This window comes from Ptiloglossa arizonensis, chromosome 13 (genome assembly GCF_051014685.1).
Source record: "Ptiloglossa arizonensis isolate GNS036 chromosome 13, iyPtiAriz1_principal, whole genome shotgun sequence".
In the NCBI taxonomy this organism is placed as follows: Eukaryota; Metazoa; Arthropoda; class Insecta; order Hymenoptera; family Colletidae; genus Ptiloglossa; species Ptiloglossa arizonensis.
Window position 1 is genome coordinate 10,410,240 of NC_135060.1, and position 27,171 is coordinate 10,437,410.

The following is a 27,171-nucleotide window of genomic DNA, read 5'->3' on the forward strand; positions in this document are numbered from 1 at the left end:
AGGGTCGGTCTAGAAAGGGGATGAATGATTAGTCGAACGAGGAAAACCCGTTTCCATCGGGTTATTTACAACGTGCTCTTGACTTTCTTTGTGTTTTATAACTTTTTCGAAAGCTGCACGGCTTCCACGCGGCGATTGTAAAATAGAACCGTAGAGAAGAACGCTTCTTTGAGACACGTTCAACGTTTGCGCGTATCGGGTTTAAAATAGCGCTTGAATTTATTTTAATCGCCACGATGGAATATACCCGTTCCCTCAACAGGGGCTGAACAAAGTAAAAATTTCTTTTTCTATTGACGCGAAATTGTGTATTAATAACAGGAATATCGGGGTGATATATTTATCCGATTAAAATCTGTAGTACGAGTAAAATTACGAAGCGCGTGAATTAAATTTTATAAATTGAAATAATCTCCGCATTTTCTACTTAATTCTGCAAGGAATTTTTTCATAATTTAGATAAATTTAATTTCATTCGAGCGAGAACCGCACGATTTTATCTTCTTGGTCGCTTCCGGTGGTACTAGATCGATTAAATTCGGTTAATTTGATCGAGAGAGCTTGGATATTGAACGTAATAACTTTTTTTAAAAGTTTCCACGGTTACGTTCACTTTTCGAAACGAAACTTTGCGATTTTGATTTATCTTCCACCGAGTACCGATAAGAGTTTAACCAGCTTTAAAAAATCAATTTTTCATCCTCGAAACAAAAAATAAACGGAGAAATTTCTCCAAATGAATTTCAACGTAGGCAAACAAATAAAATAAACAACTCCTTTCAATTTAATTAACACTTTGATTATCTACCGAACATATGCCTATAAATACTTTTGAATGCGTTCCGTTGTTATTGGATTTCGTTCTTCGTTTTATTTTTCATCCAACACTCGAAACAATCGCGACAGTTTCGCGATTACCTTTGTATACAGCAACCGATACGTCTCGAAACCCCGGAAGCTTACGATTATATAATAAAACACAGTCCTTACAATCTTTAAAATCTCGCGCAAATATGATATTTGATTTTAACAATTTCAATTCTCGAAACAAAACGATCGAATGTCCATATCTTCGTTTCAATTCGTTTCGTTTTTTTTTTCCAAAGCTCGGTTCATCAGCGATTGAAAAACGTTAAAAAATTGTTTGCGTCGCGGTTTTGCGCAACCCGAGACGCTTTTTATTCCTTCCGATTTCTTTGATCCTCTCTCGTACACAAAAATTTGCAAGCGACAGAGGTGCGCGCGAAAAATGTAAACCGGAGGGCGGTAACTTTTGTGTTTTATATCGGTCGTCCCCCATCCGCTCTCTCCTCCATTTTATCCCAGTCTTCGTTTTTCCTTCATCCCATAAAGGCTAGCTTTGGTTCCCTTTACCCGTGCCGGTGTGTCGTTGCCAGAAAATTATACGACCGACATTACAAACCCGTTGTTGCGAAAGTTTTATTTCGCCGCGCGAAATTTGAGGTTAATTATCGCTCGGTGTCCCGCGGTATTCAACGATCGTTCCGAATGGCCGCATCATTTTTTTCCACGGTTACACTCGGACAACCGTGCTGGATTATTTAGTTACTGCAATTTCAGTCGCCAGCCATCGCCAGAATCACCCACTAATTTCGTTTTGATGCACGGTAATTCGTCACAGACCGTCCCAACGCTCTCCTCGCTTTCCAACGAAACTTTGGCCGACCAATCACTGTTACATCGGTTTCGTGTTAACCAACGTGCTCGCATATTTGTTCGAGATTCGCTCCTGGATATCCGGGAAACCGAAGCTTCGCGGTTCTAATCCATTATCAAAGTTGTACACGATCGAGGATTTATGTCGTTTAGACCGACTTGTCCATATTCGGGTTACTGCTCTCCGGGGGTGACCGATCAACTATTAGATGTACGAATTCATTTTTGGTATGCAAAATCAATTTATTTGAACGTAATTCGACCGTACTTCGATCTTCGAAATGATCTCAGTTTCTATTACGTATCTCTCATTTCTCGAATAACCGACGAATCTTCTTTTAGAAAAGATATTACGACGAGAGAAGTAACCTAAGGATCAAGTATTAGTTTGTATACTGAATGCAATATTTTGTTTATTATTTCGATGAAATATTAACGCACGATTTCGCGAGATATACTTCGTTACGTTTTCATCGATCAATCGATCTCGTGGGAGAATATCAGGATCGAAGAAGAGATAGAATTACGAATCTTTGAAAGGGATTACGGTAATGTTGAGGAAACGGTGCAGAGAGTTTTTGTAAATACGAGTATCGTATTTGTGCAATTATCGAGGTAACGAATTCAATAAGGATTGTCTCGATTACCCATATGTCCTCTCTACGGCCAATCTGCGATAACCACAGGAGTATTATTGCACCGCGGCCCAAACAGAATTGGCCGCGAATAATTGGTGACGATAATGGAAACTTTGCTTGTAAACCGAGAACACCATGATTGATGCACGGTTGTTTCGTAAATTTCTATTTCCACGATCGAATCGAAATCAAACGAAAGTTATTTCGTTATTGTATCGCGCGTAATTGTGCAAACGCGTTACTGCTTTAAAAATAAACATTTCTCTGTACGATTTCGGTAAAATAATAGAAGCAACGCTCGAAATTTTAATAGTATTTATTCGAATGTACGTTCGCTGCTATATCGTCCGTTACATCGAAACGGGACACCTCTAGATGTTATACCATACGTGGAAAGAAAGAATCATAAATTTTCAATGCAGCGAATTCACGTACAATTTTACCAAATTTTATTCTCTCACACGTTCCTTCGTGACGGAATTATTCTTGCGCGTACGGGTGCAGTCTGTCCGTCTCTAATTATTATTCTCACTCGCTGACGGCTCGTTCGTAATATTCTAATTTCTCTGGTCGGCCAAGCTGACGTCATTCTCCTCTTCCATCGGGATGACAACGGAGCAGGTAGCTACGAGAAGGAAAAGAGAAATAATTCGTCACAGGTGCGATCAGAAAAATTTCTGCAGCAGGTGCGCCTTCTTTCTATTCCGAATGGATTTCAACGCGAGAGAATTACAATATTAATATCGTTAACATTTTCTATCATTCATGAAATCACACGGAATACGTTACACTTGCAAGGAATACAAAGTAAAACTTTATAAGTCTGTACCAACTGCATAAATCTTTCGCGCAAACTTTATTCTCGGTTGGATCGTTTCGTCGATTTTGTTGATTGATTTTCATCGAGACTGTACCGTTATTATTAATTCCACTACTACTTTCCCTATTATTGCTATCATCGCTATCGAAACTATTATTACTATTACAAAATTATTACCACTATCAAAGTATTCTTCCTTTATAATATAATAAGAGAACCGAGAAAATTTAGGAGCATCAGTTATAATAATTTTGATTACAATTTTGATTATTTCGTAAATTTCGTGAAAGAAAGGAAATAGGATACAGTTATCTATCCATTTGTTGTAAAGTTGGGAGATTGATTTAAAGTCGCGAGAGTTGTCAGTCGTGGGAAAAGGGAAAGAAGTAAAATCGAATATCGCGGCACTGGCTCGTGCATCGTGCACACGGAGTTGCATAGAAAGAGTCCCTTACGTAATCTTCGGCCATCGGTGACGTCAACGCGCGCATACACGCATACACGGCCGGGAACTTTTTCGAATTCGACGCGACGCCCGGGCGAACGACCGTTTTCTCGCTACGTCGATTCCGTACACGTCACCCTGGGATCCACGGGATACAAATTTTACAAAAGTAAGGCGAAAATCTCGAATACATATCGCGCCGCGTCAAACTTTGAATTATCTACCTACTCTCCCTAGACACATTGGCTGTTTTCTCGGACGTGTTTCATATACGCGAAGGTGTCGTTGAATTATACACGAGACGATCCCAAGATGTTTCTTCGGAGTTAATCCGCGATCTTTGCATATTTCTAATCGATTCTGTGAACAAGTTTCTGCGTAAATATCGAGAAATTCGATTTCATTATCGGGAAAATTAAAAATTCAAATCTGTCCATGATTTGTTTTGGTGCAAACATGGTTGATATCAATTTACGCATCATAGATGGCTTTTGTAAAATGAAAGTGGAACGCAGAGGACATTAAGTGGGATCGTTCTGAGAATAGTCGATCGAATTGTTAAAAATGGAACAAGTATTGAGTCTGAAAATAATGTTTAGCGAGAGAATTCTCATGTTGAGTCTTCATGTTAAGTTAGAGAAGTCGAAATATGTAATTTAATTCGATGGAGGACAAATAATTATTAGAGAAATATAAATGATTAATGCAAGATGAAGGTAAAATGTTGCAACCTGTCGATTCTCGAGATGCAATAACGACTTTGGAACGTGATATAATTAACATCGAAACGTAAAATGTGGTATAAGATTCGGGATTGTTTTCAAGAAAAATTTTAAACGATTGCCACCGCTCTTAACCGAGCAATTAAGCGAAAATCTGAAGGTCACTTGGTTATTGCGCAAACAGTTTCCGGTTAAACTATCAGAAGAGGCGCTTCAAATATTGGAAAACCGAATCGATTTTAGAGTGTTTATTTTAACGAACAACGAAGTAACAAACAGGCGAAGATAATGGCTTAAATAGTTCAACTGTGTGGTCTTGCCGAGGTGTTCGTTAAACTAATTGAAGTCCGAGTGCTTTCAGGATTCCAATCGACTGTACCGACGAATAGAAGTCCGATTGCCCCCAAGGATAATTAAAACGAGTTGGTGGAAGCCTGATTGCTTCTAAATGTGAGTAAGCTGACTTTCGTTAACTTCGTCTCGAAGTTAACGAAATTCTTAAATCGTATTACGATCGAAAATGGAAAAAATGACTCGGTTTTATTCCTCGAACGAATCCCCGTGGAATTGTAAAGCCCAGGATCGACCGTCGTGGACGCGTTTGGAGCTATCATCCGCCAATTTAATGTCGGGTGACCGTTTCGAAATACATACCGGTAGCGTTGGTGCTCGCGATGACGCGTGTCGTAACTTTAAAACTCGTCATGAATCGTTCGACGGTTGAATCATGAACGTGTCTCGAATGCTTTCAGCGGATAGCTATTTACTCCTCGCGACTGCTCTCTAGAACTCGTGTGTCAAATTTTCCACGATCCTATCGTTCCTGTACAGGGTGTCTCATAATCTGTGGTCTCATTTCAGAAGACGATCGTACACTTAAAAAAAACTATAAAGAGACATTTATACTGTTCGTCGTAGAAGTTACTCGCCGAATTTTCCACAACGATCATCATCCCCTGGTTTCTGTACAGGGTGTCTCATAATTTGTGGTCTCATTTCAGAAGACGATCGTACACCTAAAAAAAACTATAAAGAGACATTTGTACTGTTCGTCGTAGAAGTCACCGAATTTTCCACAACGATCATCAACCCCTGGTTTCTGTACAGGGTGTCTCATAATTTGTGGTCTCATTTCAGAAGACGATCGTACACCTAAAAAAACAATAAAGAGACATTTGTATTGTTCGTCGTAGAAGTCACCGAATTTTACACAACGATCATCATCCCCTGGTTTCTGTACAGGGTCTCTCATAATTGATGGTTCCATTTCAGAAGTCGATCGTACACCTAAAAATAATAAAAAAACATTTACACTTACCATTGACGTAAACTACAAACTTTCGGATTTCTCACGTTGGACCACTCTTTGCTGTTACATTTATATACACCGCGTTATATTTATATACACTGCGACACGAACGTAGCCCCATGATCGACGTAATCTCGCGCCAAAAAAATTCAAAACCCAATCCTCGTTGAAGTTTCTCCTTTTGAAGTCAAACGCGTCGATTCGACCGAAAACGAAGAGCCACGAGGTAATCCTAAACGAGAGCCCGGATCGTAAAGTATAGTAATCGGTGGAAAATATTCATCGACGATCGGTAGGTTCGCGTCGAATCTTAAATTGAAAATAAAACACTGATACGAGTCATTGAGTCGTCGATCGTAACGCGGGCTGGTTATAAACGTTCGGGTGGCAATTAATTCAATGTTAACTACGTGTCGCGAACTCCGCGCGTGAAAATGGACAGGTCGCGGTTTCCTGTCTCCGGCGCTCTTGTGTTTGTGCAGGCGTTCCGAACAAACGTTATTACAAGCGTGAAATAGATTCACGCTCGCCATGGATTACGATCGGTATCAGAATTTTCGTAACGCGGTCAGCCAAACGTACGTGAAACACAGGGGACCCGCGGTGTAAGCGAAATATGTCCAGCCTTTGTGAGTCGAGATAGGGTGAAAATGGCATTTAATGGATGATCGCCTGTCGAACTATTTGCATAAAGCGCCGCGCGCGCAGAATGCGCGACACACGCTCGCTTCGTAGACTCTCTTTCAAGCCCGCCACTTTCGCTACTAATTTAACCGTACCGTCCCTGCGAAACATTCCGGGCTTTTGTTCTACGCCGCACTTGCATCGCGCGGTATGCAGTTTCCCACCCCGCGATCACGAAACCACCCTCTTATTCGTCTCTTTTTGCGTTTCGGCGAACCGTTCGCGAAAGCAGTCGTTGCTAAAATTCGGCTCGCCGTAAATTTCCAAGCGAACGGCTATTACAATTATTTCCAAATTCTTCGGCTATTAGCATAAAAATATTTCTCTTTTCCGCAAATTCCCTTTACCCGCGAACCATTTCTGCCGCGAGTCGCGGCTATTGTAATTATTTTCAAGTTCCTCTTCGGTTTTAACACAAATATTTTTTCTCTTTTTCAAATACTCTCTGCTCGCGAACTTTCGCACGAACGGCGATTAAAATTGTTTTCAAATTCTTCGGCCATTGGGATAGAAACATTTTTCTTTGCTTCGGATTCCCTTCGGACGTGAATTTTCACGCGAAGGACAATTAGAATTTTTATTCAATTCTTTGAGAATCAATGTAGATTCTCTTTAGTCGTGGACAGGCGAGTCATTTATTCGCTGATGTTATAGTTTCAATTTTATTTTGCGTATCAATTGACGATACAATTATACGAAAAAGGAAGTTCTTGGAAATTTCCAAGAATTATTCCTAAAAACTTAACGATTTGCCCTTAAAAGAGGGTAAATTTTATTAATGTTTCGCAATTATTATGTTATTTCACCTCTTTTATCACTTTTAATATTCGATATCAATTTTAATATTAAATTTCAAATATTTATGCAACGTTCTTCTGTGTATTCGAATAATATTGATACCAATTCACTTTAAATTCCTCGTTATTTAATGTTTCACTCTGGTAGACCACAAAATAACAAATGATACGCATAGAAATTCAAAAATAACATCTGATCGAATAAATCGCATTAGCGAAGAATTATGATTCCGGAAACATTTAATTCGTTTCCTGTAACTGGAACACGCTTATCGAAACATTGATTCCCCAGTTGTTAATCCGATGAAATTTCACCCAACTTTAACTTACGAGATGCCCAATAAACGAAACCGCCGCCTTATAAATTTATCTGCCATCTGTTACGTTCCAGCACGTACATATATGACTTCATAGAAAATTTATTATCGTACCTTCGAAATAAAATCGATCGGGAAATATTAAACCATGTGATAAATTTAAAACAGATATATCTTCTCTACGAATGGAAACTACAATATTTAACGTTACTACATTACAATCGTATAAATTGTTCGATCGAAGCTCTTAGCATCGCTTACTATTATTTTCTTATTGCTTCTTTTGATCCGAGAAAATTCGATGCAACGATCAATATTCGATGCGAGTTCTTTTTCGTTTTATTCGAGAATAAAAATTCCAAAAATGTTCGATTCTTCTGTCTGTAAAGATTCCAGCAGTTTCTTTGACATAAGTTATAGATTCTTAGATAATATTTCAAAATTTTGTGTCACGAAAAATGGTAGTTCTGTTCGTGCTCTGAAATTAAAATACGCACGGTTTTATTATTTATAATCGTTAAATTACAAATGTGTGCGTAAATTGTCGATAACGAGGGCTCTGTAACGCTTTTAATAATTACTTAATATTTAACGGTAAAATTGTTTCGGATTAAATAACGATAACGAAATTGAAATTCAACTCTTTAATAAAAAAACGTACAAACGTATTCAATGTTCCGATTCTGATTATTTAAAATTATCTCTCGTTACAAATTCTACGAACGTAAAGTAATTGTTATTGCCTTACCCAGTTCCTCTTACTTTACTCTTGAACGGTAAAGTTTCTACAGAAGATGGTTCCACAATTCAAGATGGTCTTCTTTTCCTTAATTTCTCAATGGCGGAAAGAATTTATATACGCTTTAAGCAAACTCTGTAGTAATTCGAGACTTCTTCGATACCCGGTTCGAAGTTTCATAACTTTTACGGAGAAGTATACCGTTTCGCCGTGAAAACGGTCGGGGAAGTTGCACCGGAAAATCAAGTGGCTGTCGTTGACAGAGTAAAGGCAATACGGACAGAACAAGAAATATCGACAGAAACATGAGACGGAGGACGCGAGGAAAAAAAAAAGGAACGATGAGCAGCGGGGACCGGAAGTCGAGAGAAAGACAAAGCTCCAGGAATAAGATCAAAGATCGAGGGAAAAACCGAGAGGAAGAAAGAGAGCAGTGTACGGGGAAAGCGGAACGAGAGGGTTCACGGAGATGATATAAAGGGTCGTGAGGGCAAGGGAACCTAAAGGTAGCTCCGCGTACAGATTGAAACGATGGAGAACATAGATTATGTATTTCATTACAACGAAACTATGAGAAGGTAGGGCTTGGTAATCGACGCCGCGAGTGAGTGCTAGTTTGCCCTGAAACAGGGATGAAACGAGGAGTTAGAGCGAAGGGAGTTTAAGGAACTTGAGGTACGGAGTCCCTGGCCAGGCAGGTCGGTTTGTTTAAGGGAGTACAGAGGGATAGGAGAACAAGAGAGAGACGAGGAGACTAAAGGAAAACGAACGAAGACGAGATTCATCGGATACGTGTGTACCCAGCTCGTTCAGCTGGCGAAAGATAAAAAGGGGAGTGGCTCGATTGGAGAGTATCATTATTCCCAGAAGATTGACTCTCCTGATTATGTAACATCGATAAATACCTTCCTCGCGAGAATGAAAAAAGCCTTCCTTGTGAACGACGCCGAGAATTTGCTCGATGATACCGAGTAACTACTTTCGTCCTTTTAATAAGATTACGGACTTACTGTTATAGAAACGGGACAAAGTTAATGAGAACGACGAAGAGAAGATGAAGCGCAAAGTGTATCCGGAAGAGGAAAGTTTAATAGAGCTCGATGAAGGTGACAACGTGTAAACAGCAGAAAGCGAGAAAGTGGAGGGTGTAAACACATAAACGTGTGTACGTTTCGAGAACTCGAGAAATTAAATTACCTTTCTTTAAATGTAGCTTTTCGGTCTCAGAAGTTTCCAAGGATTTCGCAAAGATCATGCCGTACGTCAAAGAGAAAAGGTTAGTGTTTATGGGTAATTTTTAGTTAACTCGTCGACAGTGTACAGCACTTGATGAGCACAACTAAAGGGTGAACTTAATAGTGTTAATAATTCGTACGAAGTTGATTCGTTGGAAATTTTTAAAATCTTTTCAAAGAGTACGTGCTTTGATACCTATCGACTAACTATTATCAGGTTTCGTTCAAAAATCGAACAACGCGTCAAGCTAGATGCGTTCGAACCGTCGAAGAAGATTTATGGAGCGAATTGCGCGTCACATATTCAAGTGTTTGAATGGCACAAAAGTTTCGGTGAGAATCGAGAAAACGTAAGCGACAACGAATACTCTTGGACATTGGAGGACATCGAAAACGGACGAAAATGTCTTCCATTTGGAAAGATGAGCGTATCGGCATCAGAATGATAACAGATACGGTAAATATCGATACGGAAAATGCTAGACAAATTTTACATACGTTCCTATAACACGATGTTGTACCTTTCTTTTTTGTCCGTTTCTTCGATACATAAAACCAGAGAAATATAATACGAAGAATGTTAAATAATTTTGGACAACCGACGCTTTGGAAAAACATTCTACCTCGAGTACGATACTCCAAAACTGATCAACTTTACTTTTTGTAAATTTCTCAATTTTATTTTTATTTTAAAAAATTTCATTGAGACGTTTTTCGAAAGATCTTCTTTAGTGTCTATTTCGTGAAACTGATCAGTTTGAATTTTCTTGGTATCGAATTTTGAATGTACAAAATTTTCAAAATCGAAATTACAGTTCAAAGTAACATTGTACAATATTTTGTTAAAACGATACATTGACACTGTTGCTCGAAAATGTTACTTTTGTGTTCTTTGATTCTAGAATTTTAGAACCTCGTTCTACTGTGATTTCCTGAAAATAATCGAAAAGAAAATACAAATACATACTTTTACACTCAATCGGTCTACTTCCGCGTGTTTGATCACCGAATGTGAATTTAATCTCAAATTCGTTACATGACCCATTGAACATGACAGAGGTTCGAATTCTCCATGAAGACAATGTGTCAGCTTGCGACGCCCTATTAAGCAGCTTTCGGGCCATAAACATATTATAGTGCTCGAGCGTCCATCCTGTTCGAAAGATTTATCCCTCGTCTCTTCGTGAACGTGGAAACCCTCCCGAAGGGAGCCAATCCTGAATCGATGGAAAAGATAACGAGTAAAAAGGCGAACTTCCGACGTTGACAAGGGTGATAGCACAGAAAACTTCCATTGTTTTGCAACTCGTTTGAAAAATAAAGGAAACGAGTAACGAAATGCAAAATACGTTTTTCTAATCAGTTTGAAAATTATTTCCAACAACGCGTTGACTTGTACACTTACTTCGATGGGTGGTTTAAAAATAACAACGAGCAATGTGACTAAAATTTCCATTATCCAATAAATCACCATACTACGTAAGCAGATATTCTATGTACAAGTAAAGTGCAAGTAAACTTCGACACCGTGAATTTACGTCTGTTCGATCATGCCTGTTCTGTGTGCAAGTTTTTATACAAAATATCGTCACCAACTTCGATGCACGGAGACGACGCGGTGGGGGTTACTCGAATCCTATTGGTTCCGAGGAACTACCACTTCGAGGTTATTTCCTGGCAGAGCGATGGTTTGCTACTAACAAGTTTGCCAACGGACCACGGTTTATGACTCCTAGCGTAGGGACGCTTCAATCGGTGGCTTATCCCTTGCGCATAATAAAATAATCTAACTAATTTTCTGCGCGGAAAATGGTTGCAGGTTAATGTTTACTCGCTGCGAGTTACAAACACTGTCCCGCTATATCTGAAATTCTACTTGCTGCTAAGTTGCGACGCGATTCAGTGGACAGGGATCGCATGCAACTATCGAGGTCCTACTGTAAATGTATAACGAAACTATGACGAAGTGAACAAAACGGATTAAATCGCAACATTTTCAAATTGAAGCAAGCGAAACTCGCACAATTAGATTGTTTATTGGTCCTATTTAATAATAGATCTTTTTTTACTACTATTTTTTGACATCGTTCGATATCAAAGTTATACTTTTTATCGATAATCGTATAAATCTTAAATTAGAAAAGATATTGAAACATGTTCCTAATAAGAGTCGTATTGCTTCTAGAGACCTGTCTCTGGTGTAAATTCGTAGGAAAGTGTTAATAATTTTTGCCCGTGTTGCTATATATTATAATTTTTATAATTTTCTGCTCCTGTCTATTCTGACGACCAATAAAAATTCTTCACTTGTAATAATAATAGAGCGATAGTTTCCTTGCTTTAGACTTCAAAAGAATTTAATATATTATTTATAGACATTACTATCCTATTTATAGACATGTTTTTCGGACTCGTATTCCTTCGTGCATCACCATAAAAGTCAAATTTACGAAGCGCGTCGAAATAAACAAGAAGGAATGCAGGTGAAGCAGTCACGTTGTATGCTCTTGTTATTTACAATACGCGTTTATTTAAGCTGCGAAATATTTAATGGGATCGACGAACATTTTGTTCCAATGAAACTCTGATTTAAATCATTTTGCCTAGAGTAAGGGCCTCAATAATTTGGTTAAAAACCTCTCTTGTTCGTCAACTTCCGCCCTGTATCAATTCTATCAATTCTGTCATTTCATGACTCCGTAACAATTTTAAACACGCAGACTGTTCGTTACAGAGAACAGAGAAGTGAGTAACGTCCATTTGTACCAATGTTTCGTATAACGAACAAAAGTACGAGAAGCTTTCTATCCATTTACAAGTGGAATAAAAATTAGAATTTCAATAGTAGAATAAAATATTTCACAACGAACGAACAAAAGATACGAATAAACAGCTTTTCGTTCCGTTATTCGTCGAAGGAGTGAAACTCGAATTATGAAATGAAATATTTCACGACGAACGAATAGAAGATAAACAGTTTTTTATCCGTTGCTAATCGAAGAAGAATTAATATTGTAGAGTAAAATATATGTATAGGAAAATATGCCTATTCCTCTACTATAATAATGTATTCCCTGTGGATTACAGATGGAAATATAGGGTTTGCGCAAGGTCACGACGCGTACAAAAAGAAAAGTCAAACCCGCTCGCACCGCGGAACACACACACATTTTCTCGAAAACTCTTTTTAAACTTTTACTCGATACCGGTCGACTCACGTCCGTATCGGTCGCTGGTTACATTACAACTCATCTTTTGTGTTTCGCACAGGGTTTCAATGAGCTATCGATTTACCGAAACAGTCGCTCACTCGATCGAAACTTCAGGCAATTCGCTCGCGCAAAACTCGTCCCTACAATATTCGTATTACGGAATAAAATATTTCACAGTAAATGAATAACCGTTACGAAGAAATCGCTATACGTTGATACTGGAACCTGCTCGTCCCCGATAGAGAAACAAGGAACAAGAATAAACGGAGAGATATCGAGTGTCCGCGAAAAGTAGGTTTCGTCCAAGATACGAAAACAATGGTCCTCCGGAATCAGGTATTCGCGTTTGGATCGCGCTCGCTACTTAGCCGCTAATAATGCAACGAACGGTAGGCGTACGTGTTGGCCTAATGGGCCGTCCGGGCTACAACCTGGACGATGTATCTTTCGCGATGGCGAACGATGCGCTTGGAGAACGTCTTGCAGCTCTACGAGCGAAACGGAGATATCTATAACGTGTAACAAAGATCCGCACTCGGGACCATTAAGGCTCGTTTGCCATTCCCTTACTGCGTGTATTTATTTTACGATCCTCGGAAAAGACGGAATACGTAGTTCCTTATCGGATACGTGTACAAAGCGTTCCCAAGGCGGCGCCGTATAATTTTGTTGGACCTCCGTGGCGATTCATTCCACCGGGCACAAACATCGTTGCACGGAGAATGCTTTCTCCTCGCCGTGAAAACCCAGCCCGCTCTGTGAATTACGGACTAGCAGTGTTCTTTTGAACTCTCATAGATGGAATCGCTGGATCCGTGTCCCGAGCAGAGGGCTTTCTGGCCCTCGGGTTTGGGAATTGTAATTCGTTTTATTGCGATGCTTCGTCGCTTCTTCGCTTCATGCTTTTGTAATACATTCCTTTGGAAGCCAAGGTTTTGGCTAGCCGGATGAGATTCCCTTCGAATGATATTATATTCTTTTGATGCATCCGGCACTTTGGGAATACCGTGAAGAGTATAGTAAACGGATTCTCACGCGAATAGAAGATTGCGCGAGGTTTTTTAAAGCGAGGGAATTATTATTTTCACGAGCGTGATAATAATGAGATGTTTGTATTTTTAAGCGTGATAATATTGTCGAGAAATAAGCGTAACCCCCAAATCAAGTCCGTTTATTATTTTCGTGAACGGGATAATAAGTGTTCGTAATTTGAAGTTTGATAATATTACCTAAGAAGGAGCAAAACACTAAGTTAAGTCCAACACGGTTACAAAGTAGAGATTAGACGCACTCGCGGTTAATTAAATTAGTCTACCCTCTACACGGACGAAACTGTACGCAGCTTTGCGTTGCTAAATGAAAATAAATTTTGTTGAAATTTATGAAATTTTCTCCGCGATGCAACGCTCAACCTATCCTCTCTGATTCAAAGCAGGGAGTGTTTGTGTCAAGAATCCGCAGTTTTGTACACTCCCCTGCTTCAAACGCAACAGTAAACGTGTTTTACTTCCAAATATTCTCATTACACGACACACGGGTGTAAGTGAACTTCCGTTACAACCCGAGGTGTCTCTACCATCGTAGAAAATAATAATTTCTCTCTAACTTAACCTTTCTCCGTAGAAAAGCGTCATTCGCGTGTTTGTCGAATAAATATTATCGTATTTGACTTGTCGCGTTTCTGTAAATTTTGGCGGATGTGAACGAACGGAATACCAAAACTTCGTTGACGTGTACATAGCCCGAAGGGAATTAAATTGAAATTTTAGTATCGGTTCAGCCTTCGCTGAACGACACTCGCGGTTAGAAAAGTGCATTATTAGCGTCTGTGTACGTCGATCGATTATAAAGGAACGTTCCCGAGTTAATACGAGCCTTAAAATTCCCTTGGAGTCCTCGCGGGAGAACGAGAGAGCAAACACCCGTCACGATCGAAAGGCAGCTGTTGAGAATTCCGTAAAGGGAAACGTCTCGAAGACATAGGTATCCTTAATAAAGCAGCAAACAAGTCAGTCATCGCGTGTCACGGCAATACGCGCTGACAGAGTGACGGATGTTTCGAAACCGTTTCTCCCCTGAGGGATTACAGGCTAAACGAATAATGGCCCGACCTTTTCATCCCTTCTCTCTTGTCCCCTTTTTCTCCTCGCTGGTGGCTATTACTGCTTATTGCATTAGGCAATCTCATTAATATATTCCGGGGCGGTCATGGAAAACGACGAGTCCCCGCAGGGCTGCCGACCTCTCGAATTATATCCGACAATTGAAGTGTTTCGATCTACGGAGAGACAACGAGGGAATGCACGCGTGCTGTCAGCGTTCCGTGCCGAAGGGTTTAACCCTGAACATGAAAATGCGAGTCTCGATTCACGAGGGTTTCCGCCATTCGAGCGAACTAATTTTTTTAGCGCCCCACGAGTCTACCGAATACGAATACAAATTACCAGTCTCGGAAAGCGAAACCTGTCGATACTCGATTTATTTAAAAATTGTTGTCGACGTTTGTCGATATTCATTGAATCCGATCAATGGTTCAAGTACGACTTTTACGTTTCGCTAAATGTTCTGTATTCGAATAATAAACGAGTGTTATTCGTTTTGAAGAAGATGGAACATTTTGTGGGACGATGCGCGCAATGTTAACATTAAGGTATGCAATAGTTGAAAAATAAACATTTTTGGTTTGCCAGTAGAATTTTCCTAGGATGTTTTACACCTGTTTCAATTTTCGTGCACTGTTTTGTATTTGTAGGGATAAATATTGCAATTAATCGTTTATAGTACGTTATTTCGAGATTGGGATAAATGTGTGCATATTTTAATCATGGTTCACCTAACAGTGAATAAGTAAGGGATCTAGAAAATTGTCAAATTGTTGCAAAAGAATTTTTCAATATTTTCACAAAAAAGAAAGGGAAAAGTACACCAGGTACGATCTACTTTAATTATCAACACAAATGGTTTTTAATTCCACGAGAAGCGCATAAAGTTGATTGCAAGACTGCAACAGCGTGTTTATTATTAACAAATACTGCGATACGAAAGTATCCGAAGGAAAATTATACTTCATACTCGCTTTTATTTTCCCTTCGCTGTTGTTTCAATTGCACGTTGCACTTGTTTCGCAAATTGTTGTATGGAAATCACGATAACCTATAAAAGTTTACTCGCATACATCTCGCTTACTTCAGACTTCCGCGTCTCGAGTTAATAAATTACTTTCGCGTTCTTTTCAACGTTTATGTGCGTAAATAGTTTGCATGTACATTTGTACCGGACGTCTTGGAGTTGACGTGGAAAAATATATTTGGAAACATTTTTCCGCCGAGCGAGATCTGTGGAACATCGAGTTCTGTACTTTGACGAAGAAAGTATTTCAATTATGTCGTATCGCAAAGAGCGATCGCAATGCGTTAAATAAAGTTCTTTAACACTAAGCGGAACGACGTCGTAAAATATTGATCGATATTATCGGAAATTGGTTCGGGAGGGGTTGAAAGTCGAGTACCGGATAGTCTTGGACTCCGCTGTCATTATGTATACTCGTTCCCTAGGGGACAAAAAAAAGAAACGAACAACGAACGAAATAGTTTCTTTTCTGTTCCTTAGAAATCGTTTCCTCGATGCCAGGAGACATACATGGATCGTCCACGGCCGGAAGAGGAACACACCACTTAGCCGTGTTATTAATAGCTTTAATACCTGAACCTTTAGAGCCGAAACGATGGAAAGCTGAACACCTGTGTTATTTCACATGTAGAAACTGCTCGCACGGAAAGTCACGATGCTCTGTGTCTATTCGGAAAACATAAAAATCTTTTAGCTTTTGAGTTATAAAAAAAATATTCTCGATTTAAACGAAAATGCACAATTGGCGAGTCCTCGTGAAATTGAACGTGTAAAATTTTTCTTTCTTTACGAAAACATTAATATTCGACTGTAAAGAAGATACAGATTTAGATACAATGTTTACTAAGATTTGTATATTACGATCATAGATATTTGAGTTATATTACCAGAAAGTTATGCACACCCTGACTAGTTTATTCCAGTACTCGTGAGTTTGACAAGGAAGCAGATAGTTACAACAATCTACGCGATAGTTCGGTAGATGAATCTCATATTGTTCGCGTATATCGAAGGTATTACAAAATCATCGTTTTCCCAGATTCTTGGACAAAAGTGTTCGTTTTATTCTTTATCCATTGTAAAATTAACGCTGGAAGTTTCGATAAATTGCTATTCTTGATGTAATAAACGTTATGGAACGGATATACTTTATTTTATCACTTTCAGATTGAAGAGTCGTAACAAGAAAGGTTTCTCTCAGGAAGTACTTGACATTTTATTCCTCTTGGTTATGTTTTCCTACCGAGATACATTACCTCGGTGGTCGGTCCTCTTTAAAGACCATGTCGAGTTTCTTCCTTTCGATAATTCTTATCTAAGTTAACCATCAGGATGACGCTAACGACGGGAGTCGTTACTTCGCTACGCTCGTAAGACACGAGTTCCAATGACCGCGGACTGACGATTCGCTTTTAAAGGGACACGAAAGAATACCCTGTAATCTCTGATAAAGGAGATCGACTTTGTTGAAAGGTTCTCACTGCGAAGGGAAGATAAGGAGCTCGGTTTTCACGATTTACTTCCTTCAATTTATTAGGCGCCAACCAATCCTCGAATTGGAATTCCCTTAATGATCAGAGCCTCCTAGAATCAACGATAAATCGATTAAATATTTCACGTGAAACGGAGAGAATTTGAACGAAACAAAAACATTCAAAAGTATTCCAGATCGCCGATAGTTGAAAACGATTCGCGAGTCTCATCGAGTATTGTTAATGAAAGAATTAATTGTTCGATTTATTTAACAATTTCACGTTATCAACTGGATCGAACTTGTGACAAATTAATATGCAAGGGGAACGTATAAATTTATTTCAAAAATAATTCACCCTTACAGAAGATGGCTTATCAATGATGATATCGAAATAAGTTCAATTATATTAAATAAATGATTTTCAAAAGAATTTTTAAACAATCGAGCCAATGAACGCATTAAAATTTAATTGACAGTTCGTTACGTATAAACGTGCTTTACAAACATATCGCGTTATTATTTAAATTTTCCTTTGGACGTGTTCTATTGTAAGATAAATTTCAAACATGAAAAGGTATTGAGTTCACTATTGTTTGTTCGTGAATATTTCAAATGGGAAATAACAAAGTGGTTTTATCGTTCGAAATTTTAGTTGCTTGAAATAAATCGAAGTTGCGTTTAATTACGAATGGAATGTATAATGATATACTTAATACTGTTTTCCAGAAATATTCCAGATTAATTCCATCATCGTTGATAATAACTGCTTATGTAGTTCATGCGATGTTAAACGTGCATTCGTAAAAGGAAGGACTGAATCGTTATTTTTTATTTTCGTTCGAAACATTTAATACGATCGAATCGAAACGGAAAACTCGCGATGAAAGTAAAAAAAACAAAGAATGCAATTACGAAATTATTTATCCCTGTTTAACAAAACAGATAGTAGCGAGCTCTGGAATGTTTTAATTATCTGCCCAATCGTGTACTGTATACTTTGCCGAGCCACGATAGCAAATATTAAATCGTTTAACGATTCGTTGCACCGAGGAATTACGAACACAAAATTAGTAAAGTAGTACTCGTAACAACAGATTTTCATGTTTCTCAACCGACCTCGTTCACCTTTGTGAATTTAATGTTTTAATTACTGGATAATTGAAATTGTTCGTGTTTGATTGCATTGTAACCGGAGTTCTATTCCGCATAATAAATTCTATAGTTCACGAAAATTACTAACGCGTCAGACTAATCGAATTTCAACTTCCAACACGGACATGCTGCAACGCCTGCGAAATTTCTGAGATAACTGAACCTGTCATATCTCTACAAAACCGTAACTCTGTAAAGTATTTATATAACATCTAACCCCGGTATACAAATAACTATACGTATGTAAATTTTATTTTACAAATATCGCCAGGACTTTTCATTCGTTCGATCATTTTAAAAATTTAAAAATACCGAGGTCCCAATGACGCGATCAGAATTTAAGAAAGAAGAACAAATATTATTACATATCTGCACTTGTAAATACGCCTAATTACCTCTCTATAGTTCCAAACCTAATCTCCTTTCGCCAGTAAATTCGCGAGTATCGAAATAAAAGATATTAAATGGTACAAAAAATTATTTAAATTCTTCCAAAAAATAGGAGGAGGATAAATTCTTCCATCTCTTCTTACTTCCGAAGACTGTGCTCGCATAAATATTTATCCAACTGTTTCTCGCGTAGCATCGCGTTAACAATTTTTAACCGTCTATGTCTGGTATTAAATTGTGATTAAACTTCCGACGGTTGGGGAGGATTGTAATTTGCGATGAATATGAAACGGGGAACGTTAACTTTCGCGCGCGAAACTCGTCGTTTTGCTCGTCGTGGTAACGTCTCGTTGCCGAAGACACCGCGGGAAACGTGATTTCGGCCGCGATCTCGCGAGACGACGAAAAAGATCCAGGCTCGCGAAAGTAAAGATGCGAAGTTATAACGAATGCAGGACGCCAAACGTAATTACTTTCTTGTGCGTCGGTATACAGAGAGACGGATGGAAAGTGGAGAGACCGAGCGAGCCCGAACACGGAGAGGAACACGGCCAGGTACCGAAGAGTTCTTTCGTTAATCAACGTTTCAAAGTTTCTTGCCTTTCGAACTTACGCGGAAAGGAATATTACTTTCTTATTGACACTGCACGACTTGCCGCGACAGCGCCGAGATATCAAACGTTACCTTTATTTCCGCTCCTCTCCCACCCTTCGTGTCTTATTTCTCTTTAATTCGAGAGCAAGAATTCCGTAAGAAGAACCATCGATCGTAGGGTAACGTTCTTGATGCTTGTTTATTTTATCATTATTTATCGTACACGCGCAACAGTGGATCGTCTCGCTGGGGGTGGAAGGGCTTCACGTGCTCGGAGCTATCCGGGAAAATGTTATTACTTTATTTTAAACCTTCGAGTCGCGCGAGGGGTTTATTTATAGGAAATATATATATATTTGACTCGTTAATCAATACCTGTTACTTCGTACCCATTTGTCTTATTATAGGAGTAAAAAGTTCAAATAAAAATTCATGCCCCGTATTTATTCAATTCAATTTCAATATTTTAAAATATTAAGTGTATTTCTCGTACCGGTAAGATGATTAGTAGAGAAATGTGAAAAAGCGATTGGAAAATTTCATATATTATCAAGAAATGTTTTAAAAAGTAGTAATTATTATTATCGATGTATGGAAATATACGTGGTATATGAATATACGTTGTAGATCTTAAAAAACTGAAATTTCATTTCCACTTTTACCACATTTTACACCGTGTTGCACTTATTTTTCAACAGTTTGAAATTTCACTTTTTTTATATTCTAACTCGCATACTCGTACATATCCATCACTGTTTTTCGCGCTGTTTTCGCGGATACATGTGTCCCCTCGAGGAGAAATAATTGAGAAACATGTTCCCTCCTAGAACACCTGTGAATAAAAATTACGTTTCACCGCAATGTTGTTTCAAAGTTCGGAACAAGTGTAAAGCAGCAGCGTTTCACGACAATTATTATATCCAGAAAAACACGTTAGTGCAATATTTACTTTTCCATGCAGCTGCGATGTAAGGTACAGTTTCAATTTTTTCAAGTATAATATAAAATATAGGGTAAATGTTTAGAATACCGATCAAGTACGTTACATTTGCGTTTCGTGGATTTATTTGTACAGAAACTTTGATTCTTTCGTAATCAATGTCCAAGTAATCAAATTGTTATATCACGTGTGTATCTCTTTTACACGAGTTTCCTGAATCGTTGTTCCAATGAACAAACGAATATTTTCGCATCATTCTTTCGAAATAACTCAACACTTTCATTAGAATTGAATTTCTCTTCGAGTAAAGCCCTCGTGCTTGTTTCTACACTCTCAACGATCGTTCTTTCTGTGGCACCATCTATTCGTGCTACTTTTCCCGCGCAAGGTAACCGTGAGTATGTTATAAATCTTCGGAGCTTTAGTTATACAACTCGTACTACTTATATTTTATTTTTCCTGGAGAAGAATTATTTTTTATATAAATCGTTGTCACTATTACTACATCTTATGGGAAACATTTGTTTCGTTGAGAGTTAACCCTGAAATTTATTGCAACGTCTTAACGTATACCGCGAAAGATAACGTTACCGACATTAAACTTTTTAGAATTGTCACACACTCTTATGAAATTCGAAACGTTTATTCGTCCTTAACATTTTATGGATCGACTGAACGTTAAAAGCACGTGCAAAGAATTCGCGTATCACGTATAATTATACCGAACCACTTGATAAGATGTTCAACAATTATAGTAGGATGAATACAATGTGATAGAATAATTATTATCGAAATATTCTTTTTATACAATATAATTCTTCCGATGGAATAGTAAATAATAAAACACTTCTTTAAAAGAGATTCGTATCGTCGAGATATGTATTAATAAATATTTAATTTATTCACAGGGATGCAACGTCTACGAAAACTACTATCATGAAACTAATCTTGTATTTATTTTCTTCTCTTAGACAGTAACATTTTTTTTCTAAATGACAATGTAAAAAAAGTCATCTTTTCCTATATTATATTATACATAACTCGTCACATTTCCCAACATTCGATAGGACGCGTTTAAAAAGTGGGAGCGCTTTCAATTAAAGTTTGAATAATTCAATTGCGACACGGCTATCTATATAATACTGGAGTTCACGTTGAGCGCCAATTTGTAACACGCTAACTTAGCGGTTGGGCGGCGGATACGTCGGTTGGGTGACGGCAATCAAACCTGTAGCGACCAGCAGCCTGGTCTGCCTTGAGTGTTCCGGTACCACGTTGGGTCATGCGACACGATCTCGCCTACCCAGGACTTAATAGATCCGATATCGGCAACACAGGAGTCATATGACACGATCTCGATCGCCTAGGACTTAATAGACCCGATACTATCGCCGAAGACAACATCCGATACGATATCACCATATCGAACTAATTAGATTCGATAGCAATGAGTTGTCGCGGGAAAACTGAGCTCACGTTGCCTACACTTATCGACTAAGTGTACCGATAATTTACCAGACATTCGATACGATCTTAGGATCCTCTACCGATGTCGTTAGCCAGGACATCGTCTTGACAAAAATTCATCAAATTTATCGAAGAAATCGATTAGATACGACACCCACTAGACCGAGTTCGTGGAAACTGAACCCAACTGGTCCCGAACCGTAGAACCCGATGGCAGATCTCGGTGACATCGAGAGGTCTACGGAGTACGAGTTACAGAGACCTCGGGGGAGTCTAGTGTTTTGGGGGATTTAAGAGGTTTCATAGGTATTGGGAAATTTAAGAGGTTTCAGAGATACTCGACGATTCCTGAGTCACCTGACTTCGCAAAGTCTGACAAGTTTCGGAACTTTCAGGAATACTCGGGAATTTGAAAGCTTCGGAGGTATTGTGTCGATTGTCGTGATTTTATTACAGGTGACTGGGTGTTTCAGAAGTCTCGGTGTGTTTGGAAGTTTACGAGGTCCTGGAATTTCTGGAATTCTCCGAAATACCGAGAAGTCTGAGAACTCCAAAAGTATTTCGTTGATTTTTTGGATTTTAAGAGGTATCGTAAATGTTTCATAGGTCTGCAAGGTGTTTAGAAGTTTGAACGAATCTAGTGTTTGAGTAGTTTCCCATAGATTCTTAAGAGCCTTAAACATTTTCACAGTTCTCGAACTTTACGATTATTTTGACACAGATACATCAAAACGTCCAAAATACCTAGAGAGCTTCGAGACTCTTGGAATCTTACAAATCTCCTAATATCTTCGAGCTCTCTCCGTATCGTATACCACAATTTCAGATTAGGTTAATTCAGATTTCTTGGTATCGAGATACCTAGAGTTAGATGTTGCCGGTTCTTAATAGCCGAAATCGAGTGTCACGAATACGAATTAGTCTCTAAGATGCGAGCGAGATCGGTTCCAATTTCGTCAGTATCGCGACTATTGTGTTTTGAGCGGATGATATCGGATCGAACGACTCCAAATGCGTATGTATTACTTCTTTGAAGAAGTGGTTGGAAAGAGACTTTCCAAAACTGATCTAATACTTGTAGCGGTTTTCTAGAGTGTGTCGATAAAGGAAGAGTGAGCGAATGAAAATAAGAAAAGGAAGGTAGAGCGTTTCGTTTCGAACCTGACAGTGGATTCATCGGTAAGTCATCCTAGCAGGTCTCTATCTTATACACTGCCTTACAAACAATCGCATACATACCGATCATGGTACGGAAACTTGCGATAAACGATCAGCGGTCGAGTTTCCTTCTAATGGCGAGTATAGAATATATCATTACATACCAAACGAGAGCTTCTGATGTATAAGTAGCGGTATATCGAGATGCATATGAACATCAATAGTGAATAATACGTTATTAAAATTATATATACAATGCTGTTGCGTATTAACAAATATCGACACAATCTCCTAACACATAGTTCCTTCAAATTAACGAATAGTATTTCAAACTACTATTTCGTGGGATTATTTTGTTGGATTATTTTGTGCAACTCGCAGCAAAGTATCACAATATAAAACACACGCATCATCGAAACCATTACTCGGTCACGCACAAGACGAGGGGTCGGAATTCCATGTTCCGAGAAGGTTTTTCACCTACCGTTTTTATTTCCCCGCGGTATAATTTTTCCGGTTTCGACGACATCGCGCAAGAAACAAATACGCTTCAATTTTTTTTTTTTTTCCTCTCTCCCCTTCGACTCGGCGTCGATTAAATGGAAGAGCTTCGGCGATCGCGGCGCGCGTCCGTTTCGTTTTCTGCGCTCGCGCGTATATTTCCTTTCGTTTTCCTTTTTTTTGTCCCCTCCCTCCCTCCTCGTTGCGAATCACGTCCCACGGGCGTAATTCGCGGCGCCGTCGTAATCGCGTATTCGGCGCGTTCGTCCTCGTTCCGAAGTTTTGTCCGGTAAATCGTGAAGCCGTGTTGAAAGTTCGGCCGGCGTTCGCCGGTAATGGAGGCCGAAGCATAATTCCTGCAATGTTTCACGCGACGCGGCCGACTGCATGCGCTCGCTGACGTTCCGTGTCCGAGCGGTAACCCACTTTAATCTACCGTACTCGGTGCGTATTCGCGTGTACTATTTTTCCACGTATCTCGGTGGTTTCCGGCTGCGTTCCCGCACGCCGATTTTTCTCCATTTCTCGGTTACCCGGAGGCTCGGATCCTTTCAACGGAACAGCTGTCCCCCGCAGAGAACTCTCAATTAACTTCGGGACGGATGTTACTCCTTAGGTATCAATTTACCAAAATTATTCTTCGGTCTAGTGAACAATAATTTCAATCATTAAATGATTCTATCTTTCTTCCTTATTCATCGAAGTCCGCCAATTAATAAATTTTTTCTTTTTCTTTTTGCTTTGAGAGCGAAATTTGTTTTCAGGTTCGTTGAAAGTGGTAATTAAACGTTCGTTTTCTACGCTGGCTGGAAGCGTTATTGATTTTTTGTATATAATATAAATTTTGATCTTGAACGACGTTGGTGATAAAACTCGAAGGAAATACACTTTCGCGAACATTTCGGATTATTGTTCGGTTGTTTGCGAGTTTTGGACAAATTTCTCGAATCGTTTTTCTATGGTTACTTTCATTTTTGCGCGTTTCAATTGTATCCATTTTGTCTTAAAAATATTTGTATGTAATTAAGTATTCGAACTTTCAATCGCGAAAATTCGAAAAGCATTTCCTATTCAAAAGTGATGTCACCTTCTTAATTATTATACTAGGAAGCAGGTTGACTGGCGTCGTTTCAAGGTCATTATTTAGCCTTCTGCTCGCTGTCACTTACGGTAGATGCTTGACCTTAGGCGTATTTCTGTTCCCCAGACAGGTTTTCCCTTTGAAATGTTCTTGGAGGGTGGAACGCAGAGTTAGGGTAAGCGCTATCAATCACACTTAACACGAAGCGTACTTTTGCACACGCTGGAAAGTTCATGAAATTTCGTTAAATTAAGACACTGTGAAAGAGAATTGAACGGAAACTCGAAAGAAGCAATCGTTGAATGAAAAAGAAGATGAAAACGGTTCCTCTGTAAATCCATCTGTGGATATTTGAATTTTGTCGATCAATCGTAAAAAATCTCGATTGGCAAATTGATTCGACAAATTTAAAATCACCTATGTGCACGAGACTATATTTTTCGTATCACTTTTGGGCCGAAGTGAGAGTAAGGAAAATTTTTTGTGTAAAAAATGTCTCGAGAATCTTTTCCTAAATCATTCGTGCTTTCAAAAATTCGGAACGGAAGCTAATATCGCCGATAATCGATCAACTGTTGGAATGGGAATTATTATCCACGATTCGCCTAGAAATTTCGATTCTCGTATTCCCGATGCTCGACTGCATCCAATAAACACGTACGAGCCATCTACCGAACGTACGAGAATTCCAACATTCGTGTGAAGACTATATCGGACAGTCCACCTCTTTTATGTCTTTTCTACTGGCTACAGTCAATCACGTATCTGAATATGCGAGCATGCGAGACATACGAATTCACAAATCAAGCGGAACCGATCAATATTTTTCTCTCGAAGGAGAGACTTCGATTGGACATGTATACTTTAAAATTTCAACAGATGTTGCATTTACGCGTATCGTAGAAGCTTCGTTCAAATATGAACTTTAACAAGAGACGTTAGTAAAAATAATTTCTTACCAACTTCTAGTCCAGTCGAGCCAGGTATATACAAAATGCGTATCGTACGAACGAGAGAGGTTGGTAAAATATAAAAAATGTATTTCTGTTCGTGCAGGTAAATATTAACGGCAGGGTGGAAAGTCTTTGTAAATATCATTTTTTCGAATAATTATCCCCAAATACAATATATATTTTCTTTCGTATGTTTCTTTGCAATCAAATATTATTTTTCCTCGAATCGTTCACGTGGATGTAAAATCTTCTTTTCAGCGGTAGAGAACGATCATTGTTATCTATTCGTTAATGTTACTTCAGAACCGAGCACACGGGACAGGATTCGCACAATACCGCGTGTATACTTTGGAATGCGTTCAGTGTTCGAAACAGTTAAAACTTTTATCGAGTCCCGAGGGAACTTGCTACACAGTTTTTGAAACGTTTTTTGCGGTAGACATATTTTTATTAAAGCTCTTAAGCCGGTAGAAGTTCGACAAGAAAGGGACAGCTTCTAAATTGTGCACGATATTGAAGCTAGACGCTGCGTGTATGAAAACTTTGCTAAACCTTGCACGAGAAGGCCTAATTCACAAGTTTCTAAGAGGCCGTCTTTGTTGCTCTTAGTTTACGATACGCCCACGGTTATGGAGACACTAGAGGCATTAAATAAAAACAGCACTGGAAACGATAGCCCTGGAAGAAACTGAACTACCGATGCAGTAAATTAACGAAACATCTCGTTGTGAACGTAATTATCCTTCTTGCTTTGATATTTCAAATAATTGACAGGAAGTGATATGTTTTGGTACTAAATTTCTGGTATCATGTTACTTGTAATCACTTGTGTCGTAGAGTCAGTCAAGAGTCTCTTTGAAGTCTGAATCTATTAAGTACAATAAAAGTTCAGTCAATTTTTTCACTTTGTGAACATCCACAGACATTTTGAAGACCTGGAGACACAATGACCAACGATATCAGTCTTACGAAATACACTATTATTGAATTTGGACACGTGACATCTAATACAGAATCCTTTGGCATATCCCTGACCCTCCAGGTCCTTGGATTCTAACACCGACAACTCTAAGCTCGAGACATACGATATACACGATATCTAAGTCAGGAGGTAGCTGTTTTCAAACCTATAGGGACGTTCGTGCGAGTTTCCGGACCTGGAGAATTAATATAGCTATTAATTTGGGTACCAAAAAGATAGGATGTAAATGGCCGAGGTTGCTTGGGGTACTAAAAATACTGTGACAGGATAACCGAGGCTTTCGAACTCCCACGACTCCCCAACCAGCTGGATTTCTGGAGCTCCAAGATACAGTAAACCCTCGTTAATCCGAACACGGTTGATCCAGATGTTGGCTAATCCGGTGGACTACGTACTTTGAACGAGACACGCGATTTAGGAAGGCATATGAGTCACACTAACGCTATTAACGAGCCAAGGAGAGATACAGCATACATCACGTATCTGTCAAAGCCTTGCTCGTTGTTCGTACACTGTCTCTCGATACTGAATATATCGTTAAACCGTCTATTTATGGATATTTCCTTTGTCATTTAGGGCTCTTTTGCCTGATAATTCGGATTGTCGCTTAATTTCGATAACTATCCCTCCAATTAATCTGGATCAACATATTTTATCGATCTCGAAACCTGTCGAACACTTACGGTTCAATACTCCCAAATCCACGAGACCTGGAGAACTGTAAAGACACGTGACCACAAATGTTTCGTTCGAG

At 38.9% G+C, this 27,171-nt stretch overlaps 1 protein-coding gene and 1 long non-coding RNA gene across 3 annotated transcripts in view; one reads left to right on the plus strand and one right to left on the minus strand.

Annotated features, from left to right (window-relative positions):
- The window catches only part of LOC143153753 (zwei Ig domain protein zig-8), a 431,922-nt gene that overhangs the window by 346,936 nt on the left and 57,815 nt on the right, over positions 1-27,171 (plus strand). The window lies entirely within an intron of this gene.
- On the minus strand, positions 2,626-6,904 carry LOC143153896 (uncharacterized). Of its 2 annotated transcripts, none has more exons than XR_012993939.1 (3): positions 5,621-6,904; positions 4,957-5,589; positions 2,626-2,940 (listed from the first exon to the last, which is right to left on the minus strand). It is a non-coding gene; the product is annotated as an uncharacterized LOC143153896 (long non-coding RNA). The 2 variants fall into 2 exon arrangements; XR_012993938.1 differs by having other exon boundaries at positions 4,957-5,454; positions 5,621-6,877.